The sequence below is a fragment of the Babylonia areolata genome, chromosome 26, assembly GCF_041734735.1.
Source record: "Babylonia areolata isolate BAREFJ2019XMU chromosome 26, ASM4173473v1, whole genome shotgun sequence".
Lineage (NCBI taxonomy): Eukaryota > Metazoa > Mollusca > Gastropoda > Neogastropoda > Buccinidae > Babylonia > Babylonia areolata.
Genome location: NC_134901.1, coordinates 28,346,868 through 28,364,856, shown reverse-complemented (window position 1 = coordinate 28,364,856; position 17,989 = coordinate 28,346,868). Strand labels below are relative to the sequence as shown.

Here is a 17,989-nt window from a genome sequence, read left to right as displayed (position 1 = left end):
CCGGGCAGTATGACCATGTAAGTCACTCACTCACTCACTCACTCACTCATTACCGCGTGCTTTGAAAGTATGCGTTCCTCTGTGTTCCAGACGTTTGAATAGGTTTCAATCTTTGAGAGAGAAAAAATCATAGCATAGCGACAAAACACAATCTCATGAAATTTGGACACATGATTGATGAGAGATTGATCCAGCCACTGCCCGCTCGCCAGAGAAGAGGCCACAACCAGCACCTCGCTCTGCTGTCAGTGCTGGACCCAGTACCTACCAGCAGGCGTTCTTCCTACCACGGTCCATCAGAGACTGGAACGGGAGAGGAAGTTTGTGGATGCCAGGACCATTGACAGGTTTGTGTCACGGGCCTCCGGTCTCCCCCAGTAGCCCAGTTTTTTTTTGTTTTTTGTTTTTTTTGTGGGGGCGGGGGGGGGGGAGTGAGGGGGGGGGGGGGCGGGTGTGTGTGTGTGGTATTTTTTTTGTTTGTTTCAGTGCGCATCCGACCTCCCCTCAAAGTGGCAGAATAGTCAACATGATGACTGCGGTCACTACGATGGAAGAAGAAGACTGAATAAGCACAGCATACAGTTTCAAGCTCTTGTGCTGTTTTCTTTGCAGCAGGGGGTGAAGAAAATCATTATATAAAATAAGACGGTGATTGAACATGTTTTTAAGTGAAATCTATACTGTTCACATAAAAAAGATTACTGTTTTCCACAAAATCAATCTAGGAATCCCATTATTTTTTTGTGCAGCTGACATGCTATTGAATGAGAGCCTCTGCAAACTACAGCAAACTACAAGCGAACTTTCAACATGAAGGGGTGTGGTCTGTCATGCCTCAGTGTGTGTCGCGCCTGCCATGTGATTGGTGGAAGCGTCGGAAAAGAAACGCCAATCAAACGATCGATTGGAAACAGCCAGTGGTATATTTGCATATTCACTGCCAGTCACCCTCTCTATTCCAACTGAGCCACCTGTCACTTGGCACGCCCACTGCCCCACCCCCACTGCTCCTCGCTTCCCACTTCAACCCCCCCCCCCCCCGCCCCCCACCCCCTACCCTTGGACTGTCTGGCCTTCAGTTTCAGTTTCAGTTTCTTATGAGGCGTCACTGCGTTCGGACAAATCCATATTCGCTACACCACGTCTGTCAAGCAGATGCTTGACCAGCAGCATAACCCGACGCGCTCATTCAGGCCTTGAGTGCATGTGTAATTATGTATCAAGTTTGTGTACCTGTCAAGAGTGGATTGTTTCTTCTACATAATAGTTTGTGCCAGAGGACAACGCTTTTGTTGCCATGGGTTCGTTTTCAGTGCGCCAAGAGCGTGCTGCACACGGAACCTGGGTAGATAATGGTCACTTCACATGGAGAAATAGAAGCAGTTTCAGCCTCTGAAGGCGGAATACAGACTACAGACATACTTTATTATCACAGTAACGGAGAAATTCAGTTGTGGTGGAAAGCACGTACACAATACACGGGAATCATCACAACCGTTCAACGTGCATACATGAAAGACATGGAATCGAGCAAACCAGTAATCATAGTAGAGTTAAAGTCATTTTGATCTTTTAAAAATGGTCTGTAAGAACATCTTTTTGAAAATGCCTACGCATAGACCTTCCATCCATTTCCAATGACATTCAGTTATAAAACATGAAGACTCTGTGTGTGTGTGTGTGTGTGTGTGTGTGTGTGTGTGTGTGTGTGTTTACTGTTTGATAATTAATGTAAAGCGCTTTCAGCTCCCTTTAAGGAAAGAAAGCGCTCTACACGTATCCATTATTATCAGGACTTTAGATGCTTACTGCATAATTATTCACATAAAATCAAATAGATGTTAAAAACATTTTTTTAAGAAAGCAAAGTTGAATATGCCTCCTGGAAATTTCCCCTTCCCTTGATTCCCACCCTGCAGGCAGTCATACTCCGTTTTCGGGGGGACAAGCCAGTCCATATAAGTCCTCCCATTGGCCCACACTGCACCCATGATTGGTGAGTGAGGTACAGGCCAGCACAATGTAAATAGACCGCTGGAGAGCTATGAAAATAACAACAACAAAAACAATAACAATAATAATGATAATGATAATAATAATAATAATAATAATAATAAATGCTGGCTTCTATAGCGCAGTATCCCCATCTCAAATGGGGCTCACCGTGCTTTACAATAAGATATACAAATTTAAGAGAAAGTGACATAAAAAAAATGTATAGAATATAAAATAGAATAAAAATTAAATAAAATTAAAATAAAATGAGATAAGTAAATAGACATAGTCTCACATCACATTTTTAAAAATACATATTTCAGACTATCCCACATCACGCTGGCTAACATCTACTTACTTCAAACTAAGTGACACACACACACACACACACACACACACACACACACACACACACACACACACTCTCTCTCTCTCTCTCTCTCTCTCTCTCTCTCTCTCTCTCTCTCTCTCTCTCTCTCTCTGTCACTTAGTTTGAAGTAAGTACGAGTAGATGTTAACCAGCGTGATGTGGGATAGTCTGAAATATATATTTTTAGACTATGTCTATCTTACTTGTCTCATTTTATTTTGATTTTATTTCATTTTTATTCTATTTTATATTCTATACAATTTTTTTTTATGTCACGTTGTCTTAAATTTGTATATCTTATTGCAAAGCACGGTGAGCCCCATTTGAGATGGGGATACTGCGCTAAAGAAGCCTGCATTTAGTATTATTATTATTATCGTTGTTGTTATTGTTGTTGTTATTATCATCATAACTCTCCAGCGGTCTATTTACTTCGTGCTGGCCTGTACCTCACTAACCCATCATGGGTGCAGTGGGGACCAGTAGGAGGAGGATGACTTATATGGACTGGCTTGGCCCCCCGAAAACGGAGTATGACTGCCTGCAGGGTGGGGGTAAATGCGGTAATACACGTAAAACCCACTCGTGTGTATGTGTGTTTATGAAATGCATGTTTTATGAAATGTATTTCATTTTGATATAAGCATTATTGACTCTCTCTCTCTCTCTCTCTCTCTCTCTCTCTCTCTCTCTCTCTATATATATATATATATATATATATATATAGCTCAATAAGATACTACTGACTGGGTGGGGCGGGGCGGGGGGGGGAGGGGGGGATTAAGGAAAGGGGAAATTTCCAGGAGGCATATTCAAGTTTGCTTTCTTAAAAAAATGTTTTTAACATCTATTTGATTTTATGTGAATAATTATGCAGTAAGTATCTAAAGTCCTGATATTAATAATAATGGATACTTGTAGAGCGCTTTCCTTCCTTAAAGGGAGCTCAAAGCGCTTTACATTAATTATCAAACATTAAACACACACACACACACACACACACACACACACACACACACACACACACACACACACACACACACACACACACACACACACACACACACACACACACACACACACACACACACACACAAATGATTTAATGGCTTATCACTGAAATACAGTTGATATATATATATTACACACATAATAAATCAATTGATCATAACAAATCAATTTGTAAAGTACCTGTCCGTGTAAAAAAAAAAAAAAAAAGTTCACTTGCGTTGTCGAGTGTAAACACCGACGTTTGAAACATACATTTAAAAACTGACATGAACAATTCAGTATAGCCGACATGCATAATTTTGCACGGAAAGCCAACCACACACCCAAACACTAATTCATCGTGTTTGTACACTCCGTGTGATACATAGGCCTACATCACAATACCCGTAGTAAATAATGCATGAAGCAACACTGATATAAACTCCAATATCACATTACTTAAAGACCATTTCAGCCACAATACTGACTTGAAATTACACCCATTATCACAGTACATAATATATCTTTTTTAGGTTAAAAATCACAGTATTTAGAATCCTCTCCCAACTTTTAAAGCCAGTCATAATACACTGAAGTACAAAATTTAGAGACAGCCACACCCCCACACCCACCCCCCTACCACCCCGATCCTCACAACACATATCACCTTACACAGAAACATCAATACTCATTCGTAAACATCATGAGAGGGTGAAGCTGAAATTGGTGCGTCTTTAATCTTTAGTTATCAGGTTACAGTTTAACTTGAAGGTCCCACAGCCGGCCTTTTTCGGCCATCGAGACAGCGAACTCATATCCACTGTTTCAGGCTCCATCGGCACAGTAAAGGCGGGGCCCTATCCTCTCCTTCCGCCGTTGTGACCTTCCCCTTTTTGTCTCAGTCTTGTTTTGTTGCTGTTGTTGTTGTTTTATTTATTATTATTATTATTATTATTATTATTAAATTCGCTTGTTTTTTTCTGTTTGCTTTTTCATCCTTCGTCGTGCGATTGCTCCGGGTCTCGAGGATGTGAACCTGTTCTTCAGGTCGTCACTTATTGTGTTTCCTGGTACCCAAGTCTGGTTTTCCGTCGGTTAATATCAAATTATTTTTAACCCAGCCAACTCAGGCACCCGTTCAGTTCACACCTGGGTGGAGTCATGTGAGGAAAATCGGCCCCGGAGTAAAGTGCCTTTCCCAAGGACGGCACAACACTCAGGCTGAAACGGGGGGTCGAACCCCGACCTCTGGATCAGCAGAAGTCCAACACCTTCAGTTACCGCCGGATTCTGTCATGGCGCCTTCTAGACTCCTTATCAAAAAGGTTGAAAAACATCATGTAGTGCACTAATCTGGAAGGATACTGTAATAGATGGAGAAGACTTTTTGAAAGATACATGACGGTAGCACATTGTTGTGACAGAGACACTGAACTGAAGCAGACGGACAAGCAGTTTTGTATTGAATTTTCGTCTTCACAGGAAGCAGTGATGGCAAGATCCACTCAGCTACCGTGAGCGCGAGTAGGGCAGCAACAGTGGTTCTAAATGCATTGAAGTCAGTTTATTGAGTTTGCTATCATGATCATGGTTCGTCGGTGACAATCTTCGAGAGAGTTGCTGTAATATAATCTAGATAGTTTGAAAGAATAAACGAGTGTCTTATCAGCGGCAGTGGAAAGGAAGAGTCGAATTATCGTAACTGACAAAACGGTGGCAGAGTGCGACACAAGTAAACTGCTACTATGATTTATAGGTAGGCTTTTCAGTGGGCCGCATCCGCTAATAGATGCCAAAAACAAAACAAAAAAACAACAACCTTTCTGTAGGTTCTTGTTGGATGAGACACGTACATTCAGAGTGTGCTATTAGGGCAAATCTGGCATAGTGGGATCAGATGGTGCATCCTTCTTGACTGTTTGCGTTAATGGCCAAAACGCCAACACAGAGTTTAGAGTTTGTTTATTCCCATTAACTCTTTTGAGTCACAGAGAAACAAGGGACCATGACAATAACAGAATGACGGCCACAGAGGAAGAGCGAAGACATTTTAAACAGAAGAAACAAAGGGGAGGGGGGGGGTAATACAAATGGGGAACAAAATAAAATGAAATGAAATAATCAGTCCGGTCAATCGCAGCGAGGGTACATTACTCATTCACTGGCGTGAACACGTCCAAAAGTAAAATTGATTCAAGAGTGTGCTCCCTTTGACGAGGAAAGGTAAAATCCGCAGTTATCACCGAACTACGCTTTGCTGCTTTGTTTTCGTAGTTCGGTGCAAGACTTCGACGTTGCATGCAAGACAAGGTAAATAGCATTGATTTTTTAGCACAGCCATGTTTATCGTCGTTTTTCTCTTTTTCTGTACGACTCCAGCTTTGGATGACATTTGTGTTTCAATGTCATCGTCCGTGAGATACGGTCGTTGCATGGACGTGCGTGATGGCTCACTCGTATCAGTTTAACTTTAGGGCTTATTTCCTTCTCTCTTTTTTTCCTTTTTTTTCTTATTCAGAATTTAATTGTAGTTTCAATTGCATGAATACGTTTATCCATGAGGTGTTCTTTTCTCAAAGATTATGCTTACAATAAATACGTAGAACCTACTGAAATGTCCGTGAAAACGTTACAAATGCGGATATTTTCATGTTTGACGGACAGTGGCACGGGAGGAGGGGGTAGGGGGTGGGGTGGGGGGGAACTGAAAGAGAGGGGTGGAGGTATACGGAAGTCTTTTTGCGTGTCTAGTAATAACAAAAATATTGATGTGACACGGTAAAAACTGGCACAGAAGGTATTTTAAAATTGTGTTGCTGGTTGCCTTGCACAGAAAGATTGTTTACATGCATGGTTAGGTAGTACCATACATGTATAACGTGTGCATGTCATAATCATAAATTATGTTGTCTGCATTGTCCTTTCAGTGTGGCATATGTGAGTGACCTTTGCCATCAAGTAAAAACAAAAGCCTCAACCTGTTAGACAATGTTCGGAAAACTGGTGAGTACTTGAGGAGTGTGTGTGTGTGTGTGTGTGTGTGTGTACCCTGTGTGTGTGTGTGTGTGTGTGTGTGTGTGTGTGTGTGTGTGCACTTATGTGCACTTGTGTGTGATTTAATAGCACATAACTGGTTAGGCCAAGTAAGATAATAAGACTAAGAGAACAAAAGCATCAAACTTTGTAAAAGGAGTTGAGGAGCATTCCTAAATCAGGTTTGTAAAATTGGATAGGAATTCCTTTCAGGATTTATATTATGATTGTGTATGTCAAGAATTTTACAACCATTTTGTATCTACTATTAATCTATTAATGAGCACAGTGTGAAAGAGGATAAATCAATGACATTCATGAAAACTAACATTATTATTTTAGAGATGGGGCTGCTTGGTTCCAAGAAAGATTGCAATTAAATAATTATGGTATACCTAGTATGTATCATACAGAGTATAAGTAACATTTACTTGTATGACAAGTTTGAGTGCACACTGTTTTAAAAAATGAATGTTGAAGACATTTGTCATGTATTTAATTAGTGCTGGCATAATGCGTCTCATTTTTTCTGTGCAGCTGTCCTTTCTTGTGGGTATCTATGCAGGAATCTTTATTGACCAGCATTATAAGGTATTTTTCAGAATTTATAAACTTGTGTATGCAGGCAAAATTGGCCTCGTTAAAATAATGACTAAGTGATGAGAAATAGCTCACTCACACACATACACAGTCTCGCAAACACACACACTCACAGACACACACAGAGTCTCTCACACACACTCACACATGCATGCGCACACATGCACGCACGCATGCATACACAGACACACACACACACACACACACACACACACACACACACACACACACAGAGGCTCATCTTTCTTTTGCACTGTATAGTCATTTTTTGTGTTTTGATTCAATCACTCGTTGTTTGAAATAAATTGCTATATTTTGTATGTAACTTTAAACATGTTGTTTATTCCTAGATTGACACATAGGTTTTTATGTGGTTTAAGTGTTAAGTTTGTGCGCTGATCTGTGTGGTGGACACAGTGACTATCCTTACCTCTACATTAATCATTCTACCCCACAGCTACATGCCTTCTACAACTCCCCCGGCTCAGCACTACATGAGACCACTGCGGTAAAAAGTAGGATCGTTCACTAAAACAGTGAAAATCGATGGAGATTTGTTTATTTAATCAGTCCGTCACAAAGCTTCATTTTCATGTTTCTGGAATTTGTAAATGGTTCAGTTTAGAATGCTAACTGTACCAAGCAATGATAAACAAAACTGCATTAGTTTACTGGTACAAGAATATTTGTACCAGGTCCACAGTGGAAGTAATATTGGTACAAGTGAACTCCTGCCTGGAGTAGAAAGAGTTAAGCTGTAAACTGACTTTAGTATTATTCAGAAACATAGGAAAAAATATGTAGTTCTCTTGAAATTGTAAACATTCAAGTTTTTTTTTATGTTATTTATTTATTTGTATTTATTTGTATAATTTGTATTTATTTTTATCGCAACAGATTTCTCTGTGTGAAATTCAGGCTGCTCTCCCCTGGGAGAGTGCATTGCTGCACTACAGTGCCGCCCATTTTTTTTGTATTTTTTCCTGCGTGCAGTTTTATTTGCTTTTCCTATCGAAGTGGATTTTTCTACAGAATTTTGCCAGGAACTACCCTTTTGTTGCCATGGGTTCATTTATTTGCACTAAGTGCATGCTGCACACAGGACCTCAGTTTATCGTCTCATCTGAATGACTAGCGTCCAGAGCACCACTCAACGTCTAGTGGAGGGGGAGAAAATATCGGCGGCTGAGCCGTGATTCAAACCAGCACGCTCTGATTCTCTCGCTTCCTGGACGGACACAATACCTCTAGGCCATCACTCCACTCATGTTTACTCAGTAATGCATATTTAAATACAAAAACTATATAGATATAGATAGATAGATAGATAGATATGTGTGTGTGTGTGTAGATAGATAGATAGATAGTATTTCTATTTGAATATGCATTATATAAACATAAATATATATAATGTATGTAACACAGGTATATTTATCTGATGAATAATTAAATATGGCTTTGGTGATTTGAAGGTCTAACTACTGGGTAATTATGAAGAAAAAAACATTAGGTTTATGATAGGCCAGTTACCTGCTACATAAAAATTGACAGTCATCATGCCTTAAGAATTTCAGTTTCACTTTCAGTCTCAAGCTAGGCAGAAGCCGGACAGCAGCATAACCCGGTGCACTATTCAGACCTTAAGTGTATGCAGATTTATTTTCGCACCTATGAGAGTAGATTTATTCTACTGAATTTTGCCAGAGGACAACACTTTTAATTACACATACATAACCGTGACCCACTAGTGCAGACTCTGGCAGGGGTCTGCTGTACTAGTGGGTCACGGTAAGTATGTTACTTAAACCTAATTTTAGATAGAAAATTTCCTTTTGTTGCCATGGGTTCTTTTCAGTGGGCAACATCCATGCTGCACATGGGACCTTGATTTATCATCTCTTCCCATTAGTTTGATGTTTCCAGTGGAACCTGGGAGAAAGGACAAGAGCAGGGATCAAACCCAGACCCTCACGGACACTGTATTGGCAAATAAGCGTCTTAACCATTCTGCCACCTACCCTGGCTAGAAAATGATAGAAGGCATTTTGTGAAAATACTATAACTGTTGACAACTGCTGGTGATCTGTGCAGTGCTATGCCTAGGTTAGTTTTTAACCTGGTTATGATCCTGGATAGCTGAATGGATCTGAACTTAATTCTGTGGTGTCTTTGGTTCAGTGAACGCGTCACATGTGTGGGATGTTCATGTTCATGTAAGTCATAGTGTATGCGTGTGCATCATGTGTGTGTGCGTGTGTGTACTTGTGCATCTTTGTGAGGGCAGGTCAAAAGTGCTCCTTTGTGTTTATATTTGTGTGTTTTTGCTCACAAGGGATTCAGAAAAAAATTAAAAATTAATTTCTCTTTGGAGACAATAAAGTATTCTGTATTCTGTAAATCTTGGGGCTGCTGGGGACTCTAATTTACCATAACACTAGGAGGTCCAAGATTACTATCAGTGGGTCACTCTAATGCTTCACATTCTCTTCAAATCCTCATTGTTTCACACATATAAAAGCAGGCATACTTTTTTGTCATGATTGTTGGCTTCTAGGCTGCGTAGTGGGGAAGGGAAGCAACTCTTCTCCATATCAGACTTGTGTCAGTTAACCTCCACACAGGGTTTTCACTCTTTCTTGTGTGTGTGTGTTTGTTCTAGAAAATTAGGAGGAAATTTAGGAGGAAGGTGGCAGAATGGTTAAGACGCTCAGCTGCCAATACAGAGAGTCCGTGAGGGTGTGGGTTCGAATCCCGCTCTCGCCCTTTCTCCTAAGTTTGACTGGAAAATCAAACTGAGCGTCTAGTCTTTCGGATGAGACGACAAACCGAGGTCCCGTGTGCAGCACGCACTTGGCGCACTGAAAAAGAACCCATGGCAACGAGAGTGTTGTCCTCTGGCGAAATTACGTAAAATGAAATCCACTTTCATAGGTACACAAATATGTAAGCATGCACTCAAGGCCTGACTAAGCGCGTTGGGTTATGCTGCTGGTCAGGCATCTGCTCAACAGATGTGGTGTAGCGTGTATGGATTTGTCCGAACGCAGTGACGCCTCCTTGAGAAAGTGAAACTGAAACTGAAACTCTAGAAAATTATAGAATGTCACAGGAACCTGCTTGATGAACATGTAGTGGGTGCTATATAAGTATCCATAATGATCATCAGTACAATGTTAGTTTTAGGGTGAACAGTCTGTGTTCAGAACAGTCCTGTATATTTATGCCAGTGCTCTGTGTGGGTTGATAAAGCATATTTGGACTGGAAAAATGCTGTGTGATTCTGTGTGCCATGGTTGATGTGGCTCTGTCAGAGAAAATCATCTGGTCTGTCATTGAGAAGGTTCTTGGGATATGTATATGTGTGATTTTTACTTTTTGTCACATGGTCCAACTTTAATAGTAATAGTTATCACTATGCCTTAAGTTTCTGTTTGATTGTTTTTCTGTTATTGTTTTGTGTGTATGTGTTGTTGTTGTTGTTGTTGTTTAAATATCAAACGGCATGTTTTTTTGGCATGACCATTGTGGATAGTCCGTCCAACCCTTTAGTTATCTCTGGTATTGCTGATACAGTGTGGTTTCTCTGCTCCCCTGTGGCAGGTTCCAAGGGTAGACGATCCCCAGGAAATGTGGAAGAATGTGGAGGAGTTCATAAACAAGTACAAAAAGGACAAACCCGGGTCCTCCAGCTCTGACTGAGCTGATCGAGGACTGGCCACCACTGACGCTCTTTCACTTGATGACTCGTGTGAACAGCTGTGATGAGGGTTCGAGGACTAATTATCACTGTCAAATGGATAATGAGATTGCTTTTGATCCGACATGAAACCAGGATTGATAGTTAAATTTGATAAAGGGTATTGTTATGAGTATACATAAATGATTGTTTGTGGGGAAGGGTGTAGGAAGGGGAGAGAGAAATTCAGCTGTGGAAAGTGTGGAAGTAGGGAGGAGGAGGTCTGTATGTGTGTGCGTGTGCAGAGTTATGCATGTTTCTGCTGTTTTGTTTGTTTTAAATAACTTTGTTGAAAAACAACAGTAGTGTTTCCCTATCAGGTAACAGCATATGATAGGAATTTTATGAAATGTTTTGAAAAAAATTGGAAGTTTTCAAAAAACAGACCAAAAACATTTAAACCGTTAAGATTGGAATCTTATGAAATATTTTGAAAACAATTGGAAGTTATCAAAAAACCGATAAAAAATGTTTGAACATTTATTCAGTAAAGATTTTTCATAAACTTTAATATGATTGTGGTGTGAATGTCATCTTTTTGTACTCAATGTAGAAATGGAGAATCAGCCCTGTATTTTTTGTGCAATTTTGACCAGCATGTCAAGGACTTTGTATGCTAGCAGTTTTCCAAAAAGTATTGATAAGCATGTTTATACATTTTCCTTCACACTGACCCATGATACCCAAATAAATTTTGAAATATTTGACAGAATTTTTTTTATTGTGTGTTGGATTGGACAAATGAAGACAACATTGAAAGGGTGTTTCTGTTTACCAGCATACTCATCTGTTTGTGTGTTATGCAGTGCACAAGTAACAGTAAATAAGCAAAGATGTGATTTTAAACTTTTATCTTTCAGTGATATGTGCTCAGGTTAAATAGCTTGTGTCTGTCTTTTTTTCTCTTTTTTTTTTTTAAGATGCTGGTATGAAGCAGATAACAACTGATGCATATTTGCAATATTCACTGAATTTCGGAGCATGAAACTAAAAGCATTCTTTCAGGGTGAGTGTTCTCTGCCTTCTACTGAGTTTACCAACAGGAACAGAGTGAATGATAATGAATAAAATTGTCCCGAAGGCGAGGTTGTGACAGAGAGAAAACGGAATAACATGTTTAGTTTAAACAGTGATCAACATCAGCTTTCATCCTCAGTTTTTACCTGTCCTCCTCTTTCTCCATTTCACAATTCACTCCGATGGCCAGCCAACCTGAATTTCAAAGAGTTTGTCAAAGACCTTGGTCTTTTTCTGTGATGCCTTAACCTTCGCTGGCTATCATGGGTCGTACACGACCCAGAAGGGTACAAAAACGCAAATATCTCAGCCAATTCTTAATATTTTTCTACGAAATTTCAGAAATGCTTCCTACACCTAAAAGGCCAACTTTTACCAAAAAATGAAAAAAATTTACTAATTAGTTCATTAGTAATTAAAGGTGGCGTTTTAACTACACACGGACACTTGTGTGGGTCGTGTATGACCCATGCTTTTTAAAGAGGAAAAAACGTGGTCACCCCTTGAAAGCTCGTGTGGGTCATGCACAACCCATACCTTTTTAATAGTGATTTCAGAAGGTTTCATTTGCAATTAGTGAAGGAAAATAAAGAAGTGTTACTTTCAATAGCCTCACTACCCAACTACTCTCCCACCCCCACCCCCCTCACCCCCAGCCTTCTTTCGCCTGTCTTAGCTATAACCCCCTTCCATCCCTTTCTCTAACAGCATGTACCCATGTGACTGAATATTTTTGTGCGTGTATAGGATGTTGAGTCCATCTCTCTCTGTCTTGCTGTCTGTCTGTCTCAGTCTCTCTCTCTCTGTCTCAGGCTCTCTCTGTCTCTCCATCTATCTCGGTGTGCATAAGTATGGTTTGTATGTATGTGCATGTGGTGTAATGCGTTTGTGTGTGTGATCAGTTGTGTGAGTGTGTGTGTGAATGCATGAGCATGTGTTTCTTCTGAGTGTATGTGTTTGTGTGAGTCTGTGTGTGTGTGTGCGAGTGCATGTGTGTGTGATCAGTTGTTACGATATGTTTTCCTTTTCTATATTTTGTTATAAGCATTGGAGGAATATACAGGTTTTTGTCTCTTTACAAAGTATGGGTCGTGCACGACCCACACAAGCTTTGGAGGAATATACAGGTTTTTGTCTCTTTAAAGGTATGGGTCGTGGACGACCCACATGAGCTTCTGTGTGTAGTCAAAAGCGACAGCGGTATGGGTCATGGACGACCCACATGAGCTTCCGTGTGTAGTCAAAAGTGACAGCCAGCGAAGGTTAAGACATCATTGGGGAATGGCCCCTTGGAATTTCTAAACCTTACCAGATCTGTACAAACCCTGGTGATTTGCGAATATCAGTATTGGCTTGTATATTCTAAATGTTTCATGTGAAAGGTAAAAAAAGGGGGTGTAACTGTGTATTTAATAAACATAGTGCAAAGTTCAGTGGTTCTCAGCGTCTCCAAAAGATCAGCGAAAGAAGCTGGAATACACAAAACAAACACCATTGAGCATCTTACCTCCATTGTAATTTTATTTGAAACAAAACTGTTCATTAAAAATGCATGCATGATTTTTAAGGGCAAAAATCCCCTGATTACCCTGGCAACAAAATAATATAAAAAAAATAAAAATAAAAAAAACAATAATCTCAGAAATTTCCTAATACATTAACTTTCTTTGCAGCTGGCCCCATATCACTGCTGTAATCACACAGCCTGTTCTCTATCCATCATTTCCAGAGTTCATTATCTTCCACTGCTGTAACAGTTACGCAACATAATCATTCTGCAACCATTTCCAGAGTCGTCATCTTTCAATGCTGTAATTACAAAACATAATTATTTTGCTACCATCATTTCCAGTGTTCCTCATCTTTGACTGCTGTAATTACACAGCATATTCTGCATCCATCATTTCCAGTGATGTTCATCTCAGTGTCAGCAAGCCACTGGCATCAACAGTAAATCCACAATCAGTCACATCTGCAATGGAAATACAAAACAAACAAAAGACAAAAATAAAATAATTTAAAGCCACGCACCTGTACAAACAACCCCCAAACACAGATGTGAGTGACTTAAAATCTTTCCATGTGATGGAAGACACACAGAGAGAAACAGGCACAGGAGTTGATGCTTCAAACCCACAATGTTCAACAAGAAATAAGTACAATGCATAGTTTTGCTCAGAATTGTTTTGCACGCTCCCTCCCCACACAACCCTGTTTTTTTTTTCCATATGACAGTGCAATGTAGTAACCAACAAGTTGTAACTGATAAATTTTATTTGAATATTCTGAAAATGGTGGGGGATGGGGGAAGAGTCGTTTTCTTTTCACGGCCCCCTTAACAGATCACTAATAACCTGGAGCCAGTTGCATTGCCTGGTTCTAACTTTTTGACAGTTACACATGACTAAATGCCTACGTTGACCGAACTATGCCATTAGTCAGTTCCATACTACAAACAGTTAGTAGCAGATTATGACCATACTAGGCTCTTCTGTCCGAGCAATGCAACTGGCTCCTGATCAATAACCAGTCCTTGCAGTTGTTCAAAGAATCGAGTAATCAAAATCAGTAAATTATACACAACTTTGTAAAAAATCAAAGGCCTTTTGTTCAGAAAATCAAGACATGAAGCTGTCTTTGTGTGTGTGCGTATGCGTGAATTAAATGACAATTTTGCAACAGACGATGTTTTTGCGCACATGCAGTCATTTTACTGCCATCTTATGGATGACTTTCGGTGATTTGTCACAGCAACAAAACACAAAAACAAAAACACCATACAGTTTTACAGCAAATTGATACTAAGGATATACATTATCATGAAAATAATTAATTTCAGCACTTGGGTTATTGGGCCTTCTCTTGTTATGCCCCTTGATTGTGGAAAACATTTAATCATTCAGGAAGAATCTTTACATTTATTCCTTCTGTCAGTCTTACAATAATGACTCCATCTTTTCCTCTTGCTCTCTAAGACTGTGAAGGTGTGTATGTGTGTGTGTGTGTGTGTGTGTGTGTGTATTCTATTACAAATGCCCACTCTAGTTGCTTTTTATATGTCCTGTACTACAAACCATAAAGTGAGTACCATAAAAATGCCTGTTTATTTTGACCCTCCCTTTGATTCCATGTCAAAAGATAAAGGATTAAGTTTACGCTGTTTTCTTTCTTGCTCGAAAGCTGTTTGATGGGCTTTTCTTTAATAGCATGTCAATAAATGTGGAACACCAACAGCTTTTGAAAACTCACATGATGATGTATGGGAGATTTTCACCTGTCTAGGAACAATGTTTGGGTCAGGTGCAAACACTACAAACACAAGAAGAATTTGGTCAAGCTTTATTCAGAACTGTCCAGTTTTCCCTTCTCTCGAGAATTTGTGAGCAGACCTATTTGGTAAATGTACCAGCCTAATCTTTTTTTTCCTTTCTTTTTTTTTTAACTCAAGATACTGCCATTTTAGCAACACTTGCAATCAGTAAAACTCTTTGAAACTGTCATTTGTCACATGATTTCATGCTTAATAACAAATTAATTGTTTGTTGTTTTTTACCAGAATGCCAATGAAGATACATGTATTCAAATTTTCAGATGGCCGGTGAGTAAGGCACTGTTAAATTAGCAAGACTTTTTTTCTAGCTGCCCGTTGACAGTTGCCAAGGTATCAGACCAATGTGCATGCACTCTCATTGAAATCAGAACATGCACATGTCAACATCTAGATTGTAGTGCATTGTATTTATATTTCTTGCAACAGATTTCTATGTGCAAAGTTCGGGCTGCTGTCTCCAGACAGAGAGAGCACATTGCACCCCACCCCACCCCACCCCCCAACCCGTTTTCTTGGTCTGCATGTGTATCGATTACCAAGACTGGATTCTTCTACAGAATTTTTCAAGAGACAACCCGCTTGTTGCCATGGGTTCTTTTACATGCCCTAGGTGCATGCTGCACATGGAACATCAGTTCATCTCAACTGAAAGACTTGCACCTAGTCCACCTCTCAAGGTCTGGTGGAGGGGATTGAGGAGAGTAAAAACTGTGGTCCATGTGGGAATCAAAACTGGGAAATGGCTTCCATGTCAGATGCATCATCATAAGGACTCCGCTTCAAATCAAAGTCTGAGCAGTAAGGTGGCAGAGTGTTACGATGTTTATCTGCCAATGTCATGTCATTGAGGGTCTGGATGCAAATCCTGCTCTCACCCTTTCTCTCAGGTTCGACTGGAAAATCAATCAGAGCGTCCTGTTACTCGGATGAGATGATAAACTGAGGTCCTGTGTCAGCCCAACAGATAAGTAGCACAATGAATTTGTCCAAACACAATGACACCTTCAGAAACTTAAACATACAAAATGAAACAGCATGCTAACCAATCAATGATGCACAAAACCTGCATAACAGGAAGGACACCAAACGCATTATATCAATAATGAAATACAATAAACAGTTCTCTGATTACTAACAGGTACATCTATAAAATTTATCTTCCAAATATCTGGAAACAGAATCACTGGTATACGAATATATTCTTCCATCTCCCAAGGGCCATGAAGCATAAAGAGTGTTCAGTGAAATAACAAAATATAACCACCAGCACAGATGCTGATAACATCTATAAGGCAGCATGAGTTCAGGTTCTGATCAACAGAAGCTCATATGTGATGTTTAATTCCAAATCATTCGGAAACTATCACACTCGCACTTGTAGGCATATATCTATCATAAAACAAAGATTCCCTTTTAGTACCTCAAACCCTGTGCAGCAAAGGATGAGTAAAATGTTGACACAGTTTTCTTCCCAGAGCTTCTCGTGCACAACAGGGAACAATCCTTGGAACATTAATCCAAGCAAGACCAATATAATAATGTATCTTTAATGGCACCTAGTTTCTTCACCCTGTAAATAGCACAATACATTCTTCAGTAAGCTCCGGGTCAAGACATTTTAGAAGCAAGCAAACTCTTGGATGATACAAGCCAGCTACAGTTAACATGTATTCGCTGTCCACACAAAGTGGTCTGTCAGTGTCACAAACATCAGTTCCCTCTTCATTTCAAACCTAGTTTCTGATTACACTGTGTCACAAAAACACTGTCCCTTCACACAAACAATATTTACAGGATGGCTGTAGGAACACAGGATAAACACAAACTGAACACAAGAATATCCCTTTTAACTGAGTCAACTGCTTTGTGTTCAAAGACTTGGCCTGGTAAGGCACAGGCTGTTCCTGGTATTGGTGAGCACACAATGACACAATTAAAAAAAAATAATAACACCATCCCCAATCTCCAAGAAAGTAACAGTTTTCATCTTCAACACCACCCATCAATTACATGTAAAATTTGGCTTCATTTTTCTGGCACAAGGTGCAGCATACATCACAAACAAAGTGAAAATTCAAAGCTCTGAGTATCAAGTAAGTGTTGATGGTAATGTAAGTAAAAATTGCATTGGTGAAATTTCTTCAAGTGATAAACAAAACTGGCAAGCATAGATAAGCAATTTCGCAGCAAAATTTCAAAAATCAAGTTAAAACAATGCTGAAAGCAGTAAAACATGGCAAAACTACCTTCACCAAACCAAACCACAATGGAATGAATATATAGTTATATAGGATATGCTTCTACAACCATTTTATTTCTATATCAAAGCTACAAATACAGAAAAAATAATCACAAATCAGTTGTGAAGGGTTCACTCATAAATGAGCTGCAAAATGCTTACAAAGTGCTGCTTTAAATATTGAAAATTTTTTTTTTTTTTTTTTTTTTTTTTTTTTTTTTTTTTTAACTGAGCAAGAAAAGTGTGATAAACTGTTTCATTCACTCGGCTGTTGCCTTTAGAAACAATAAGATTTTCACGTTCGTAACAAAAAATGTTACACAGAAATGTTGGGCTGTTACATAACTCCATCACCTGACCCCAGGTGTTGACCTGTTCACGGTGGGGCTGTCATTGGAGGGATGTGTTGGCAGTCTCTGCTCTGGTGGGTATGTTTAACAAGTCTGGCTCCACAACTAAGCTAACACTGTCATCAGTTAGGGGCTTACTTGGTGGTATCCTGTCCATGTTAAATCAGAACAAGCACGACTGAACACTGCCTAAGTGACTCAGCAGCAGTAGCAGTGCAGGGTCTCCTCTGGTGTGTGTGGCCTCCAGACGACCTAACATTGATACTTTTCTGTGGATGCCGGCACTGAGACTGCAGCAGATGAACCTAGGTGTGTCTGTACGTAGGAG

The 17,989-nt window shown here is 39.7% G+C and overlaps 1 long non-coding RNA gene across 1 annotated transcript; it reads left to right on the top strand.

The window, feature by feature from the left end:
• The first annotated feature begins 5,511 nt into the window (after window positions 1–5,511).
• LOC143300852 (uncharacterized) lies at window positions 5,512–11,436 on the top strand. The gene is made up of 4 exons (XR_013057697.1): window positions 5,512–5,665; window positions 6,283–6,358; window positions 6,926–6,979; window positions 10,589–11,436. It is a non-coding gene; the product is annotated as an uncharacterized LOC143300852 (long non-coding RNA).
• The last annotated feature ends 6,553 nt before the right edge of the window (window positions 11,437–17,989 follow it).